This window comes from Bubalus kerabau, chromosome 6 (assembly GCF_029407905.1).
Source record: "Bubalus kerabau isolate K-KA32 ecotype Philippines breed swamp buffalo chromosome 6, PCC_UOA_SB_1v2, whole genome shotgun sequence".
NCBI classification, from domain to species: Eukaryota; Metazoa; Chordata; class Mammalia; order Artiodactyla; family Bovidae; genus Bubalus; species Bubalus kerabau.
In genome coordinates this window covers 89,204,517-89,222,146 of record NC_073629.1, presented here as the reverse complement: position 1 = coordinate 89,222,146, position 17,630 = coordinate 89,204,517, and the positions used below count along the sequence as shown (strand labels likewise).

Sequence of the window (17,630 nt, the reverse complement as noted above, 5' to 3'; positions counted from 1 at the left end):
TCACACTAAGCTAGATTCCTGTCACTGGCAACCTGAGGAGTCTTCACAGAGTCAACATTTTCAACTAACTTACACTAGTACATTTGTTGCAATTAATGAACCAACTGGTGAAGCAGTACATTATTATTAACGAAAGTCCACCTTTTATTATTTCCTTAGTTGCTATGTAATGTCCTTTTTCTTACTCCTTGTTCTAGGATCTCACCCATGGTATCATGTAACACTTAGCCATTATAACTTGTGACTTTGACAGTTCTCAGACTTTGCTTATTTATGATGACCCTGACAGCTTTAGGAAGTACTGGTTGAGTATTTTACAGAACGTCCCTCAAGTGGGATTTGTCATAATTAAGACTGGGATTATGTGTTCTGGCAAGGAAGACTGAAGAGGTGAAGTACCATCTTCATCACATCATATCAAGGGTAAATACAATCAACACAACTCATTCTGGTTGGTATTAACCTCAATCACCTGGTTGATGTACTGTCTGTCAGGTTTTGCCACCATAAAGTCACTCTTTTTTATCCCCTTTCTACATTGTATTGTTTAGAAGGAAGTCACTATAAGCAGTCCATATTTAAGTATCAACTCAGACTTCTAACTTAATGTGGCAACAGGCATGTGAGGCACCCTACACCATTCCCTGTCAAAATAGAGACACATAGAGAGGGAAAACACCGTATCTTGAGACTGTACCAGAGATCAAAAAACAAAGCTAGTCTATGTATGTCTGTCTGAAAAACAAAATCCCAGCCTAAATACACTCTACTCTTTGAATCAGAGCAGTGTAAGTCCACAGGGTCCAATATGGCAGCCACCCACTCTATAAGATAAACTAAAATTAAATAATGTTAAAATTTTCAATTCAGTTTCTCAGTCATGCTAGTTACATTTCAAATGCCCAGAGCCATGTGTACCTTGCAGCTACTATACTGGACAGTGCAAAGACCATCTCCCTCATCACCAACAGTTTCAATGGAGAATGCTGGCAGGAATTCTGCCCATTTCCAGAGGCAGTCACTATGCTAATGAGAAAATCAAGCTGCTGCAAAAGCTTGATGAAAGAAGATACTCATCAAAGAGTTATTTATGTTTAAAAAGAGTGAGCAACAACTTAAATATACAAGGAGAAAAGCTAAATGTTGATACAGGCATGTTAATGAAATATTATATAGCTTAAAGAGGACATTTGGATAGACATTTCTCCCAAGAAAACATACAGATGGGCAACAGGCATGTGAAAAGGTATTCAATAGCACTCATTATTGCAGAAATGCAAATTAAAACTACAATGAGGTTATCACCTCATACCAGTCAGAATGGGCGTCATTAAAAAGTCTACAAATAATAAATGCTGGAGCAGATGTGGAGAAAAGGGCACCCTCTGCCACTGCTGGAGGGAATGTAAACTGGTACAGCCACTATGGAGAACAACATGGAGGTTCCTTAAAAACTAGAGTTGCCATGTGATCCAGCAATCCCACTTCTGGGCATATATCCAGAGAGAATTCTAAACTGAAAAAATACATGCATCCAAAGTTCATAGCAGCACTACTTACAATCGCTAGGACAAGGAAGCAACCTAAACGTTCATCGACAGAGGAGTGGATAAAGAAGATGTGGTGCGTGTATACAAAGGAATATTACTCAGCCATGAAAAAGAATGAAATAACGCCATTTGCAGCAATGTGGATGGACCTAGAGATTAGAATATTAAGTGAAATCAGCAGGGAATGACAAATATCATATAACACAATTTATATGTGGAGTCTAAAAAATGATATAAATGAACTTACTTCCAACACAGAAAAAAACTCACAGACTAGAAAACAAACTTGTTAACAGAGGGGATAGAGTGGAGGTAAATCAGGAATTTGGGTTTAGCAGATAGATACAACTATGTCTAAAATATATGAACAGCAAGGACTGTATATCACAGGAATCTATATTCAGTATCTTGAAATAAACCTATAATGGAACAGAATCTGAAAAAGAACATACAAATATATGTATACATATATACATATATGTGTGTATATATATGTGTATATACACATAACTGAATTAATTTGCTATACACCTGAGGATAACACATTATAAATAAACTGTATTTATAAAATAATATAAAAACACAGAACCTACTGTGTACCACTCGAGGGAAGGACATTTAATATATTTTGAAGAGATATGGGAACACTGGATGTTTTATTTTGCAAGGAAAAAACGCTGTTTTGATGATTATTTTTAATGAACTCCACAAGGTAAAATGTTTACAGCAATAAGAACAGAAAATGGTACAGCTCACTTTTAAGTGTTGTCTATGTGCCAAGTAATGTGCTAAATGCTTAATAGGTATTATTTGGTTTAATAATCAACATTTCAGATAAAACAGATGCAATTTTTATTTCTATTTCACAGATGAGAAAAATAAGAGGTTGCAAGATTAAAGATATGGAGGAAACTGGATCAAAATCCATGCTGGTCTGACCTCACACCACAGCCTCTTTATCTTCAACTCAAAAACACTAACAGTGATTGCCTCTGGATAGAAATATTATATGTGACTTTTTTCTCTTTTGGGCTTCCCTGGTAGCTCAGCTGGTAAAGAATCCACCTGCAATGCAGGAGACCCCAGTTTGATTCCTGGGTCAGGAAGATCCCAGAGAAGAGATAGGCTACCCACTCCAGTTTTTCTCTTTTACACTTTTTTGCTTTTTTCAAATCCAATAAACACAGATTGCTTCTTTAAAAAAATTTTTTTTGAAAGAAACATTCATTAAAGTTGACCACAGCCATGATATGGTTAAAGAAGACTGCTGTATGCAATGGATCCTCACTGAAAACGGGATAATTACAAACACAAGGAGCTTTCATATTCTGCTGAAGCTTCTGTTCAAATCTAATTTCTCAAAGTATATTGCTAGACGCTAATGAAAACCCAAAGAGATACACGCATTCAGGAGATATATAGCCAATGAATTTTCTGTTGTTTTTATAGTGAACAACTTTTTTATATCCTAACATTTTTATGCCAGTTATGAAAAAGATAAATAAATATTTATGACATTCACTCAATTCCACAATAACTACTAAGTTGCTCATGTTCTCACTCTGGTTTGAAATGTGCATATTTCAGTGGCTGGGAGTCTCAACCCTCAATGAGAAAGCCACAGAACACTGTCATTTTCAGACCCTAAAACTACTCATTTGACTCACTACAGGAATTTGCCTTGGTAGCAGCACACAACAAGCTTAATTAAGGCAGCTATAGACACAGACAGATACAAAGCCCAGTGCTGCCCAACGAACAGCTAAGAAAACACCAGAATTGCCATGGACACTGGTTTTACAAAGCCTCACCATGTATCAGAAGCATCTGATCAAGAACAACAAACAAGGAGACTGAGGGAACACACAGAAATAAATGAGAACCAATATCCTCTGTTCAACTGTCTTGCAGAAACTTTCCTTTACCAAAAAAAAAAAAAAAAAAAACCCAATTTACTCCTTGGTATATTGACAGAACTTCCACCTGAGGGAGATTTATGTAGCTATAACAGGTTAATAAAGAATAGGCCAAAACTTACCAATGGGTAATTCATGAGCAAAAAGCCCATAGGCCGGTTATCTTCTGCCTACACACATTTTTTTTGTTATTTGTTTTAACTGATTTAGTGCCAAATTTTTGGACAGAAGTACTTTTCATTTAAAAAAAAAAAGTTTCTAGATTTTTTTGGAAAAACTGAAGACCAGGCTACATTAGTCCAGCACTCTCTTATTGCAACCATCAGTTGGAGCTGAATAATGGCTTACCTAGCATCCCCTCTCGCCACTCCAGACTATTCTACCAGCTAATGTCAACTGCATGACTCTTGGAGGCACCTGAGCATGAAGTGCTTCTAACAGTGACACCTGAAAGACTATTAAAATACACCACACCTGACAGTCCTTGTTTCACCTAAATGAACATCACCATATTTCTCCAAGCACTGCTCTTTGAATCCAGGCAACAGGAGAAGTGAGAGATACAGAGAAGCATCCTTTCTGCAAGTGAAGTCTATTTTGTTACCATCTACCGAACCATCTACTGGTCGTCCTTGGATTTCCCTGGTGGCTCAGACAGTAAAGCTTCTGTCTACAATGCAGGAGACCCGGGTTTGATCCCTGGGTTGGGAAGATCCCCTTGAGAAGGAAATGGCAATCCACTCCAGGACTGTTGCCTGGAAAATCCCATGGACAGAGGAGCCTGGTCGGCTAGAGTCCATGGGGTCGAAAAGAGTCGGACACAACTGAGCGACTTCACTTCACTTCACTGAACCACAGGAGGAGAAGGGGACGACAGAGGAAGAGATGGTTGGATGGCATCACCAACTTGATGGACTTGAGTTTGAGCAACCTCTGGGAGTTGGTGGTGGAGAAGAAAGCCTGGTGTGCTGCAGTCCATGGGGTCACAAAGAGTTGGACATGACTGAGTGAGTGAATTGACCCAACCACAGCCTCCCAACCAACAGCTGGTGAAAAGATGCTCCATGAACTGCCATGTTTACCTGACCAGACTGACTTTCCCTGACTCCTCCTACCCATCACTTTGTGATCCATCTGTACCAATGTATATACAGTGCCCACTCTACCTTAGCCATGGCCCCCTGTTGGTTTTACGTTTTCCCAGTGGACTGTACATGCAATGTGGGCCACTGGAGTTTCTGTTGTGTTCACCCTATAGGCCCAGAATGGAACTCAGAACATAATTATTGCACCAAAGACTCATCAGCAAATTCCAGATCACCTTCAGAATGCTTCGCTTAAATACTGATCCTTCCCTACCCTGGCAAAATCCATCCTTCTCTTATTTTTCACCACAGCTAATACTATTGGTGGCCATACTTAGCCATATTGTTATCCATTTATTTGTACTTTCAGGACTAATCTCAGATCTTAAGAAAGAAACTTATCTTTTTTATGACTAAAAAAAAAGAGTCAACCACTATCTTGCAAGGGCTCACACATGCTGAGTAAATGGATGAAGTGACCGAGTACTACGACGCTTTCCCATAAGCCATCACTCCTTGTCATGGACAGAGAAGGAGCCATTATTCTCTTCATCCCCATCATCCTCACCGTCACCATCACCACTGGTGCCAGCACCACCATCTCCATTTGAAAAAACAGCAGAAAGCCACTGCATGCAGCAAAAGAGCCGGGGCTCAAAAGCATGCTTTTGTGACTAGTGTAGCTGAAGTGCAGGCAAGGGGACAGGAAGGATCCTACCCTGAGGACTGGGATTATTCTACAGGCTGCCACTTCCTCTTCCACACCCTCCAGATTTAAAAAAGAAAAGGGAACAACTGCTTGTTTAGATCATCTCCAAGACAAAGCCACCATCACACTGGCAACCAGAACGCACCCAGAAGCTAGCTAGCTGAATACTGTATGCCTAGTCCAATCCTAGTGGTGGCATGCATGACGTCTTCACCTATAGAACATATTACATATCTCCTTTCTCTAGAGTTTTCTGTAAGTTATGGATTAATAAACATTCCCAAAGAATGCTGCTTTATTAATCTTGCAAAATACTCGGAAAAAAGGGAAAATATTTTATTATGCCATCTAACGTGAATTATGATCAAGCCCCACGTGTGCTGATAAGAACGTTGCTTTCTGCAGCAAAGTGTGTTTGTGGCCATGGTGGCTTCCCTTCCAGTTGGATTTGGAGGAAACAAAATATCAAATTGTCTCCTGACCTGTGAAGATGATAGGCGCCACCAAGGTCACAGCAAACCATGACTAATTTCAAGCCTCTCTTCTGAGAGCTGAAGAAAAAGAAAGAAGGCACAGAGAGAGCAGGTCTATTGTCATTCAGCCACTGAACTCCCTTCATTACACTGAAGCAGGCCCTTTTCAAAGGCAGTGGCTATGGGGCCATGCCATCTATTTCATTTGTCTGAGGGGGAGGCAGAATGGAACTACGGCGGTTGGCAGCCTCAGGTACAGTCCTAATGGTGGTGTAGGTGGCACTCTCTTTTTGGGGGGCAGAGGGGGAGGTGTGCCATGTGACTTGTGGGATCTTTATTCCCCTACCTGGGATTGAACTCGGACCCACCCTCAATAAGTGAAAGCATAGACAGAGTCCTAATCACTGGACTACCAGGCAATTCCCCAAAGTGTCAGTTCTTTTGATTTACAAAACAGCCCTGTAGGAACCCATTTTTTCCACTGAAGCTCAGACAGTTCATGGTCTTGTCTGTGGCCACAGAGCTAATCATTGGCCAAGTCTCCTTGGTTTGACCATCTATAAAATGGGGACAGTAAGAGCCTTCCTGTCTATCAGATAGGACTGCTCTGAAGATCAAAGTGAAGATCAGTGAAGATCTCTGAAGAGATAAGCAATAGATATCTCATCCACAGAATGAGTGGGCAGTTCTGAACTTCAGGAACACATCCAGCCTGGGCATTTGATGACTCCAGAGGGGCTGCGCTGCCTGCCATCAGCACTAAGAACTGCATGTTATTGGGCCACATTGTCATTCAGTCTCCCTCTGCCATGTTAAAATACAGGGTCACAGTACCTTATCCAAATACCCTGGGGTCTACTACATTCATAACACAGATTTTATTTTGCTTTCTAGAAAGGCAGACTTTATTATACCATACATTTACCTTTTATCTATAATACCCCTAGCTGGGTTTGGGGTGATACCCTGTAATCAAATTCATTGATGCTTCTAGAGCCATTCACAGTAAGACTATTCACAGACAGATCACTAAAGATTCTAAGGATCTTCAGGACACTTCAGGTCAGGTCAGATTTTGTCACTAAATGAATTATTTAACAACAAAAAAATCTGAGTTTTTTTTTTTAGAGCCCTGTAGTCCTACTCTGCTGTCCTGCTCCGTAGGCCGCCAAACACCCAGCACTAACACAGTTCACCCTGGCAAGACAGAGACTCAGCTGCCAGTGGAGTCACTCTCAATTTTCTACAAGGGAGGCTGGATGGGGTAGGGTGGGAGGAGGGGAAAGAGAAGGAACTACGTTGTTTCCCTTTAGCTCTGAAATATTAATAAATGCCACTATAAGAGATTTATTTCCCTAGCGTATGAACTAGTCCTTTGCCTGTTTCTCTCAGATCCACTCTTGGCCATTCCCCTCCCCACACTGTTGAGTGTGGTGGAAAGCTGGTCCCAACTACATCTCCCAGGTTTTCTGGGCAACTAACTTCCAGTGGGGCTCACTGAATGGTAACCATAGGAGGAAGACGGGAAGGAAGGGGGGAGGAGGAGGAGGAGGAACAAGGGTCTCCCTCTCTTTTTTTAAAGTTTTTTTTGATGCAGACCATTTTAAAGTCTGGGCTTCCCAAGTGGCACTACTAGTCAAGATCCCAACTGCCAATGCAGAAGACATAAAGAGACGTGGGTTTGATCCCTGGGTTGGGAAGATCCCCTGGAGGAGGGCATGGAAACCCACTCCAGTATTCTTGCCTGGAGAATCCTGTGGACAGAGGAGTTGAGCAGGCTACCATCCATAGGGTCACAAAGGGTTGCACATGACCAAAGAGACTTAGAACACACATACATTTTAAAGTCCTTATTGCTTCTGTTTTACGTTTTAGCTTTTTGGCTGTGAGGCATGTGAGGATCTTAGTTCCCTGTGTGTGTGTGTGTGTGTGTGTGTGTGTGTGCTCAGTCATGTGACTCTTTGCGACCCCATGGAGTGTAGCCAACCAGGCTCGTCTGCCATGGAGTTTTCCAGGCAAGAACACTGGAGTGGGTTTGCCATTTCCTACTCCAGGGAATCTTCCCAACCCAGAGACTGAACTGGAATCTCCTTTATTGGTAGGCAGATACTTTACTTCTAGCATCACCTGATAAGCCTCTTAGTTTCCTGACCAGGGATCAAACCCACACCCCCGGCATTGGAAGGCTAAGTATTAACCACCAGACTGTGAGGGAAGTCCCCCCTCCCTCTCTTTCTGCTTCAAGGTGGCTGCCGTAGCAGAGTCTCTTCCCTAGCTCCAGCTGATGTTGTTTTGGGTGTTTGGGGATAGCACAGAGAGGTACTCTTCAGCCCTGACACATACTGGTTGGCAGAGTTTCAGTCTTTATGCTGTCATTTTAAACTGGCTACAGATAATTCACAAAGTGGCCAATCACCCATGTGAAATATTTACACTACCATGGGATTTGACAAGGAACTACAAAGTCCACTTCCCAACTACTCTCCAAATTCTTCCTCCTCCACTGAAATAACGTATCTAAGAAAGAGAGGGAATATTGACCATTTCGGTAACCATGAAATGACACTGCAGACTTGGAGGTTGAGAAGCCTTTGTTGTTGATTTCATGAAACTTCTTTGATTTGATTTTTTAAAAAATAGAAGGAAAAAAGGAAGAAAGGAAAGAAAGAGGAGGAGTTAGGACAGGAAAGAACAGGATAGGCAAAAGTTTTGGAATAAAAGACATGTCCCAAAAGAAACTGTTCAGAATTGCAACAGAAAGCTCTGTTTTGTCTTCATAAACTCAAAATAGTTCACTAAACAGATATGTTTCCCTCCACAGCTAGCACTATGGTAGCTTTTAAAAATTAAAGGTAGCAAATATTTAAGGTGAACTTCCTCAGTAGGCCAAGCATATGGAAGTAATGACAGATTTCCTCTTCTTGGGCTTTAAAATCACTGCCGATGGTGACTGCAGGCATAAAATCGGAAGACTGCATCTCAGCAGGAAAGCCATGGCAAACCTAGACGGCGTGCTGAAAAGCAGAGACGTTACTCCGCCAACAAAGGTCCGTACAGTCAAGAGGATGGTCTTCCTAGTGATCACGCACAGCTGTGAGAGCTGTACGGTAAATAAGGCAGAGTGCCAAATAATTGATGTCTTTGAACTGTGGTGCTGGAGAAGACTCCTGAGAGTCCTCTGGACAGCAAGGAGATCAAACCAGTCAAACTTAAGGGAAATCAACCCTGAATACTCATTGGAAGGACTGATGCTGAAGCTCCAGTATTCTGGTCACCTGATGTGAACAACCAACTCATTGGAAAAGTCTCTGATGCTGGGAAGGATTGAAGGCAGGAGTAGAAGAGGTTGTTAGAGGATGAGATGGCTAGATGGCATCACCGATACAATGGACATGAACTTGGGCAAACTTTAGGAGATGGTGAGTGACAGGGAGGCCTGGCATGACCCCATGGACTGCAGTCACAGAGTCAGACACAACTGAATGACTGGATGACAACAATGGGGCGTGAAATCCAATTGAGAGTATCCTTGAGAAACTCTCAACTTTAGAGGACCCCAGATCAACAGACATGGAGCAGAACAACTGACGTAATGAAGTGTGGTACTTGGTAGAATCCAGGGCTTGGGAAGCCAAATAAGGATACCCTTGCCTGGGAAAGGCAGACAGAAGGAAGCATCGAACTTAGATTGAGTCCATGGTATAGGATCTTTATGTATTTAAAATTTTTTATTTCATACTGAAGCATAGTTGATTAGCAGTATTGTATTAGTTTCAAGTGTACAGTGAAATGATTCAGTTACACATATACATGTATCTATTATTATTCAATTTCTCTCATTTAGGTTATTACCGAATACTGAGCAGTGTTCCCCGTGTTATACAGTAGGTCCTTGTGTGTATATGTCAATGACCTTTGTATTTCTGAAGAGGGCAACGTCAGTCCAGTGCCCAGTCCTCTTCCTCCCAGCCCATGCTGACTTACAGTTACTCAAACAAGTCAAGACTTTCCTCTCCCCTTATCCATCTGGAGCAGTCAAACACATAGAGAATGATACCTGACCTCACTCCTGCTGTTGCTGCTGCTGCTGCTAAGTCGCTTCAGTCGTGTCCGACTCTGTGCAACCCCATAGACGGCAGCCCACCAGGCTCCCCTGTCCCTGGGATTCTCCAGGCAAGAATACTGGAGTGGGTTGCCATTTCCTTCTCCAATGCATGAAAGTGAAAAGTGAAAGTGAAGTCGCTCAGTCGTGCCCAACTCTTAGCGACCCCATGGACTACAGCCTTCCAGGCTCCTCCATCCATGGGATTTTCCAGGCAAGAGTACTGGAGTGGATTGCCGTTGCCTTCTCCGGACCTCACTCCTATAACCCCACAAACAGAGTAGGGAGAAAATTTATAGGGTTAGCAGGTGAACCAAGTGGTCAGATTTTTGGTCCTATAATCCTGCTTTCTTTGAGACATCCTCTTTTATATCAATCTAACCTAGTGGGGGTATGTATTATCTTCATTCCAGAAAATACAAAGAAACGTGCTGATGACAGGATGTGAGAGAAGAGGGAAAAGAGCTGCAGTACCTGGCAAGGGGAGGAGAGGAATTTGAAATTTTATGGACACTGACGTCCAAGGGGTAAATTTCAAAGTGAAATGGATATTTTCCCTAGGTCCTAAAATACAAATATTATTTGAATGGGGAGAAATGAGTGGAAGTGAGGCTTATGAAAGAACTAATAGCATAAGGGAATCCAGAGAGAGAGAAACAGAGCAACAGAGACAGGATAACAACTGGCAGGTAACAACTACCACATGGGGCTATAGGTAGACAGCTCTCTCATTAGCCCTCTTTGGGCAGGTGTAAATTACACTTCCCATGTATAGTCATGTTTCCGCAAATGAAAGATGCTTCAAGATTTCACTATATCATCATCAAATACTTGTGGATCTTAAGACACTGCGATGAAATGAAAGGGCACTAACACAGGTGGAGGGAGACCTGGGTCTTCACTCCAGCTCAGCTAGATGGCTTGCACACGTCTTTTCATTTCCCTGGACCCCTGATTGAAAATGGGAATAATATTCACTGACCTGAAAAGTCAAAGGAGACTGTAGCTACTGGCCAAACTGTGTCCCCTGGGCAGCCAGATGACTCCAACCTGCCTGAAATGCCAGACCAGTGTGTCAGGAGCCAGACTCTGACCCCTGGGGCCCCAGGTCCCGTTATCATGTGGGCGGGGGGCTACCCAGGACAGAGTGGTGCCATTCTCTTCACTATCCCTCATTCTCCTAGGGAACACAGGAGATGTCTGTCTTTTAAAGACCTCTGCGGCCTGAATCAGGAGAGCTGCTGATACTAAAGGTGATCACCCCTCATCAGCCACAGATCTCACTTCCCCAGTCCACTGACCCACCCGGACAAAGGAAACCCCTGCACTACACAGGTTTGCAAAGGACGGCAGTGACCCAGTCAAGGGCAGTGCTAAGCCACCTAGAACCCTTCCCCTGAGGCTGTTCTGCTATCAAATCAGTGTATGTGAAGAACCTAGTGTTGATTCTGAGTGCTAGGAGGGGAGATATATACATATATATACATACACATACATATATACATATATGGCTGATTCATTTTGCTGTACAGGAGAAACTAACACAACACTGAAAAGCAACTATACTACAATAAGAATTAATTTAAACAAAAAGAATCCTGTGTTTAGTAAAGCACTCATAGCCACCAGATTTTTCTCCTCCCCTTTAGCCCCCATCATCCAGAATAAGAAATTCCGTTGAGTAGGATGAAAACTAATGCATATTCCATTGAGTAGGATGAAAACTAATGTATAACTAGAAAGCATATTTTAAAAATTTCATTTACAATAGCAACTGCAAAAATACAAAGCATCTGGAAATAAATCTAATGAAAGAGTGCATACCTTTACGAAGAAAATTATAATTTGTGTGCAAATACATTAAATAAGAACTAAATAAATGAAGAATATTTATGGGAAGAACGGGCTTTCCTTGTGGCTTAGATGGTAAAGAATCTGTCTGCAATGTGGGAGACCTGGGTTCAATCCCTGGGTTGGGAAGATCCTCTGGAGAAGGGAAAGGCTATGCACTCCAGTATTCTGGCCTAGAGAATTCCATGGACTGTATAGTCTATGGGGTTGCAAAGAGTTGGACACGACTGAACAACTTTCACAATATCATAATGATGTCATTTCCCTGAATTAATCTATGAATTCAAGCAATAATTTCAATCAAATCTCAAGAACTATTCTAATGTAAGTTTAAAAGGTAATGATAAAATGTATACATCAGCCATAAAAAGGAACAAAATAATGTAATTTGCAGCAACATGGATGGACCTAGAGATTGTCATACTGAGTGAAGTCAGCAGAGAGAGACAATACAATATCATTTATATGGGGAGTCTAAGAAAAAAAGGTACAAATGAACTTTTTTACAAAATAGAAGTACAGTCACAGATGCAGAAAACAAACACATGACCCTGAGGGATGGGATGGGGAGGGAGGTGGGAGGGGGGTTCAGGATGTGGAACACATGTACAGCCGTGGCTGATTCATGTCAATGTAAGGCAAAACCCACAATATTGTAAAGTAATTAGCCTCCAACGAAAATAAATAAATGAATTTAAAAAACACATGGTTGCCAGGGGATTATAAGGGGAGGGATAAAATGGGATATTGGACTGACATAAATGCACTACTACATATAAACTAGGTTAAGAAGAACATACTGTATAATACAAGGAAGTCTACCCAATACTCTGTAATGGCCTATATGGACAAAGAATCTGAAAAAGAAGAGTGGGCTTATGTATACGTACAACTGATTCACTTTGCCATATACCTGAAACTAACACAACATTGTAAATCAATTATATGCCAATAAAAAATTTTAAAAGATGTACATGGAACACAAAAGGCCAACTTACTTTTGAAGAAGGACACTGTTGGGGATTTGTCCTGCCAAACACCAAGGCTTGTTATAAAGTTATAATAATAAAGAAATGCAGTTTGGGCAAAAGAGTATACCAAATTATGTCTAGAAACTAATCCTAAATGCCAGGATGATTTTCCCCCATGTGGAAGAAAATTAGAATAAACAGAATAAATTCCTACCTCACATCACACACACACACACATACATACACCACAGATTATAGAACTTAAATGTGAAAGGCAAAACAATAAAGCTTTTAGAAGATAATAAAGGAGAATATCTTTATGACATCAAGGTTTTTAAAAAGGCTTTCTTAAACTTAAGACATAAAAAGTACCAACCATAAAAGAAAAGATTGATAAATTCAACCACATTAAAATTAAGAAGTTAGATAGCAGAAGGTTGGCAAGAATCCAACTTCTATGTGGCCTATAAATCTATTCAGCTTCCCAAAGGAATAAATTACAGTAACCTTTTTGCATTCATTGGAACTAAGTTCTAACAATACAGGCTGTGTCTCGGATTCAGCATATGGCTGGCCTATCTTTGACTTCATCCACAATTGCATTACCGGCACTCTGGTCTAACTTGAGTATGTTTGAATGGTTGTGTTTTATATTTAGAACTTTTGTAAGCATGCATGTAATAAACATAACATGTCAAAATAACATGTGCTAGGACTGAAGACAAGCACCACCACATGCCATGGTCAGAGTGCATGGGCATCACCAGGCAATCACGAGGGAACAGCATCACGTGACTTCTCTTCCTTGCTCTATGGGCAGTGTCGGCATCATTTATGATCATTCACACAAGTTGACTCTCATCCTGCCACCTGCTGGGATTTTTCCAGCCAAGTCAAAGACAGAAAATCCTAGGGGTGGATTTATAGCTATAATCAACATTGAACCCTATGGGAAAAGCTAATCTACTATCTTTCATAAAACCACGATCGAGTGCAAAAAGCCTCTCCCAGGGAACCTGTAAGTCTCCCACTTCCTTTCCCCTTCCATTCTTTCTACCATACATCCTTCGGCAATGTTCTAACATTTGCTCCACATGTTGACATGTATATGACAGTAATATATGAATATAGGCTAGGATAATAAAGAAGGAAAATGTCATCCAAATATGATATATGTTTTAGGTAATGTGAGCTTTTTCAAGAGGAAGTCCCTCACTTATATCAAGAAGGATGTTTAATTGGCAAGATGGTGCCTAATAACAAAACTTTGTTACTGAAAATAAGCTACTTCTCGGAGAACCTTATAAACCTTCAAAGTATCCACTGTCCAGATACTGAACACTCATTTAGTGTTAATTGATAAAAGTCCTTTTTTGATTGAAAACATTTCTAGTTATCATTGGTCCTATAATGAAAGCAGGTAGTTTTACCGAGTCAGCTCTTTTCATAGGACAAATCTGAATAAGTTTTTTCTGTTAATGATTCCAAACGCTGTTAAGAAAACAGAGATAACTTTCAGTAGTTGATTATTATTATTCATTTCCAAATTCAGATTACAAAACAAAGAACTTCCACCGAAAAAAAAAAATGTGTTTTCAAGATCATTGATCATAAAGAATTTCAATAGTGTTGTCAATGGAAAACAATTTACCCCAAACTTTTTATCCCCATGAGCTTCATGAACCACATGACAATACACACATTCAATTCAACATAAACTTACTGAGCATCTACTACATTCCAGGCACAGCTGTTAAAAGGAGAAGCTATATTTCTTCCCCCTAAACAGTTTATAAATGCTGGACATTTATTGGACAAAGTACTATCTCTGTAGTGACTAGCTAGAAACTGGATTGTAATTCAATGTAATTCTTTTTAAGTCTGTCCTTCTGAAAAGCACATTTGAAAGAATTATATGGAATGATAAATACCAAATGTGGAATAGTGGTTACCTCTGGCAGGAGGGAAGAAGATCTGATGGGCAAGAGGTTACTAAAAGGCCTCAACTACATTTACATGGCTCGCTTTCTGAAGCTGAGTGGTAGGGACACAGTTTTCTACTGCCAGTTATTTACACATTTTCATGTCTTAAATATACTATATTTCAAACAAAACATTACTTCCTCGATCAAATTAACTGTTCTGCTTAAATATCATACGTGCTTAGCCACAAATCTTTTCTACAATCTATCTCATGAGACACTGAGAGAGGCTCCTGGAAATCAAAGATTCTACAGCAAATAAGTCTGGAAAATTCTTAATGAAGTACCTGAGTTTCTTTACTATAGGGAATCTTTGAAGCTTTACTATGTCAGTAAATATTGTGTCTTACTAAGAGTACAATACAGAATTCAGTGCTTTCCAAATATTTTTGAGCATGGGCTGTTTTTCCCTGTAAACACTTTTATTTGAAACACTCATCACCATCCTAGAAGACAGTGCCCCAGAACCAGATTTGGAAAATGCTCTACAGAATAATCCATGTCTGCCACATATGCTGCATGAGAGCCACTCTCAGCAGGATGCCTATCCCCAAACCAGTGACGAAGCTTCCTGCCCACCTGTCTTTGCCCATTCAGTTCGTTCAATCTGGAATGCCTTCAACTCCCCAGAAGCTCCTGGTCAACCTTCAGTTTCCTGCTGAAATGAAATTCCCTCTTCTGCGAAGCCTTAACTATCCTTTCCTTTTTCCAGGTAGAAATAATTTCTCCTCTGGAAGCTTCCAGTGCTGCTGTATGGATATTCTCTGCACCACATCTCATGCTGTACTGATGCATGCATGAGGCCAGGTGCCCAGATGGCAGAGACTGCATCTTTGGATATTGGAACTGTCCACAGTGTCTAACACTCAGCCAAAGCCAGGTACCAAGTAGGTACTAGTAAGATGTGTTGAATGGACAGAGGGGTGACGTCCATATCAGGACATGAATGGCCTCAATTTCCCAGATACTCCTCATGCATATTTATCATTTTCAGTTGTTATGGTTGATTATGACACTAACAAGAACAGGAACAAATAGACATAAAGAATGAAAAGGAGACAAAGACTGGGATAACATAAAGAGAGTCAAAGGAAAAGAAAAAGATGCTTAACTGATGAAGAGTAGGTGAATGGATAGATCAAATTGAGGAACAGACCAACAGAGAAGTCAGAAATTGGTACGAGGCTCACAGCTGATGCAAAGCATTGGTAATTTCCCAAGACTCACTCTAGGAGGTCAACACAGCTGACCTGGATTCACTCTGAACGTCATACCTGTCTGCTACATTATCTCCTCTAACTTTATCCCCTAAGCCAAACAACCCATCTTTGCTACCACAAACTTTTACCATTATAAGCTGTGAGTTCTTCACTTCAGTACCATTTTATTTCTATTGCCTGTTCTCTATGAGAATCCCTCACTGGGATTAGAGATCAATTATATATCAAGTTAAAATAAAATAATAATAATAAAAGCAAGTTGGCAATTTCTTTGCAATAGAATATGTTGCATATTTCGTGAAACAGAAGCCAGAGGAGTTTTACGATTCCCAAATCAAAGTCCTCCCATTATCTAAGGACTCAAACAAAAATACAAAGAGTATCTCACAGCGAAAGAAACCTGATCATTTGCTCTTCAAACTAAGTCCAGATACACATCTCATAGATTGAGTTCTGTGCTAGTTTTTCATGGATATAACCCCAGAGGACGGATTTTCTTTCTCTTACTGGACACATTTTTTCAGTACAGAACATCTGGCAGGCTTCTGCTCTTCACTGGTAACACTCACCCATTTGCCCTCTCTTTCTGCTTCAGTTCTATTTATATCTCAGGAAACAACTCTATCCTGGTATAGGAGACAGTCTGGTCTAGAAGAAGGAGCACTGAACAAAGCATTCTGGGTTCTGACAGTGCCTCTCAGCTATGCAGTTTTGTTATCACCCCAAGTCTAAATTGGTTTCCAATCTGTAGATTGGGAAGAACTGACTACTCTAAGAGTTCAATCTATCCACAGTTGTTTTATCTCCTTGAAAATAACTGCTGACTAGGACATGGAAGCAACCTAGATGTCCATCAACAGATGAATGGATAAGGAAGTTGTGGTATGTACATACAATGGAGTATCACTCAGCTATAAAAAGGAACACATTTGAGTCCGTTCAAATGAGATGGATGATCCTAAAGGCTATTATAGAGAGTGAAGTAAGTCAGAAAAAAAAAAAACAAATACTGTACATTAACACACACATATATGAAATCTCGACTGATGGTACCGACGATCCTATGTACAGGGCAGCAAAGGAGACACAGATATAAAGAAGAGACTTTTGGACTCAGTGGGCAAAGAAGAGGGTTGGATGATTGAGAGAATAGCCCTGAAATATATACACTACCATATGCAAAATAGATAACCAGTGCATGAAACAGGGCACTCAGAGCTGGTGCTCTCTGACAAGCTGCTAGGGGGAGGGGAATTCAGAATGAAGGGGACACAAGTATGCCTGTGACGGATTTACACTGAGGTATGGGGAAAACCACCACAATACTGTAGAGTAATTATCCTCAAAATAAGTATTTTTTTTTTAAAGAAAATAACTGCTGAAAAGTGCAATGAAATGGGGGTATTTTAGCATTATGAAAATCTCTCCATCCCCTTCACAAAGAGGAAAAATGTTGGAGAAAACATTTCCAATAAGCTACACAGAACAAAACCTTTGCCTGAAATCCTTAAATATCGCTCTTCCTCTCTACCTCTGGTTAGCAAGAAAAAAAAAAAAAAGTCCAAATACTCTAAGGATATTTAAGTCTTAGAATATCAGTGACAAACAGAAAACTTTTTATTATCAAGGGAAAGAATTTTTCTTTCCTCTGAAGGATAACATTAACTGTTAAATAACATCACCCACTGCGTACTATTCTAAGCATCTAGTGTTATAATTCCTATAATCCTCACAACAATCTTATGTGGCAGGTAGTTATCTTATTATAAAG

General features: G+C 40.5%; 1 protein-coding gene and 1 pseudogene across 34 annotated transcripts in view; one reads left to right on the top strand and one right to left on the bottom strand.

Annotated features, from left to right (window-relative positions):
• The window catches only part of DAB1 (DAB adaptor protein 1), a 956,508-nt gene that overhangs the window by 442,232 nt on the left and 496,646 nt on the right, over positions 1 to 17,630 (bottom strand). The window contains exon 1 of one of the 34 annotated variants that reach the window (XM_055585743.1): positions 3,589 to 3,753. The exons of the other annotated variants lie outside the window; for them this stretch is intronic. The gene's annotated coding sequence lies outside the window, so the exon portion shown is untranslated. Of the gene's footprint in view, positions 1 to 3,588; positions 3,754 to 17,630 lie in introns of those variants that run through there. 34 annotated transcript variants of the gene reach the window in all.
• Positions 1 to 17,630, top strand: part of LOC129656472 (40S ribosomal protein S6-like) — a 64,384-nt pseudogene that overhangs the window by 43,668 nt on the left and 3,086 nt on the right.